Raw genomic sequence first — 1,544 nt, 5'->3', positions numbered from 1 at the left:
GGTCCAGACTGGAGGAGGAGGAGGAGGATGCACCCGCTCCGGTCCACCCCTCCTGGACCCTCCATTGGCTGACGATGTTGATGATGATGATGACAGCAAACCCCCCCCCCTCTGATGCTGGCCGGCGGTTGAGGACCATGAGGAGGGTGCGTTTACTTCTCCCACCAAAGTTGACCATCTTGAGGTTTTACCATTCCAGGGCTGCAGCCGTCCTTTATTTTAGTCATGGAGTACTCTTATCAATTACCGTATTTTCCACACCATAGGGCGCACCTAATTATAAGGCGCACTGCCAACGAATGGTCTATTTTTGATCTTTTTCGTATATAAAGCGCACCGAATTATAAGGCGCACTGCCAATGTATGGTCTATTTTCAATCTTTTTTCATATATAATGCGCAACGCCAAAGAATAGTCTGTTTTCGATCTTTGTTCATATATAAAGCGCACCGGATTATAAGGCGCACTGCCGATGAATGGTCTATTTTCTATCTTTTTTCATATATAAAGCGCACCAGATTATAAGGCGCACTGCCGATGAATGGTTAATTTTCTATCTTTTTTCATATATAAGGCGCACCGCCAACGAATAGTCTGTTTTTGATCTTTGTTCATATATAAAGCGCACCAGATTATAAGGCGCACTGCTGATGAATGGTCTGTTTTCTATCTTTTTTCGTACATAAGGCGCACCGGATTATAAAGCGCACTACCGATGAATGGTGTATTTTCTATCTTTTTTCATATGTAAGGCGCACCGCCAACGAATAGTCTGTGTTTGATTTGTTTCATATATAAGGCGCACCGGTCTATAAGGCGCACTTCCTATGAATGGTCTATTTCCGATCATACTTTCATACATAAGGCGCACCGCCAATGAATAGTCGGTTTTTGATCTTTGTTCATATATAAAGCGCACTGGATTATAAAGTTTACTGCCAATGAATGGTCTATTTTCGATCTTTTTTCATATATAAAGCACACCGGATTATAAGGCGCACTGCTGATAAATGGTCTATTTTCAATCTTTTTTCGTATATAAGGCGCACCGGATTCTATGGCGTGCTGCCCATGAATGGTCTATTTTTAATCTTTTTTTATGTATGAGGCGCACCGGATTATAAAGCGCACTGCCGATGAATGGTTTATTTCCAATCTGTTTTCATATATAAGGCCCACTACCGATGAATGGTCTATTTTCTGTCATTTTTCATATATAAGGTGCACCGCCAACGAATAGTCTGTTCCTGATCTTTGTTCATATATAAAGCGCACCGGATTATAAGGCGCACTGCTGATGAATGGTCTGTCTTCTATCTTTTTCCCATATATAAGGCGCACTGCCTATGAATGGTCTATTTCCGATCTTTTTTTCATATATAAGGCGCACCGTCAATAAACAGTCTGTTTTTTATCTTTGTTCATATATAAAGTGCACCGGATTATAAGGCGCATTGTTGATGAATGGTGTATTTTCTATCTTTTTTCCATATATAAGGCGCACCGGATTATAAGGCGCACTGCCTATGAATGGTCTATTTTCG

The sequence above is a fragment of the Nerophis ophidion genome, linkage group LG11 (genome assembly GCF_033978795.1).
Source record: "Nerophis ophidion isolate RoL-2023_Sa linkage group LG11, RoL_Noph_v1.0, whole genome shotgun sequence".
Taxonomy (NCBI): Eukaryota; Metazoa; Chordata; class Actinopteri; order Syngnathiformes; family Syngnathidae; genus Nerophis; species Nerophis ophidion.
This window is presented reverse-complemented; position numbering follows the sequence as displayed.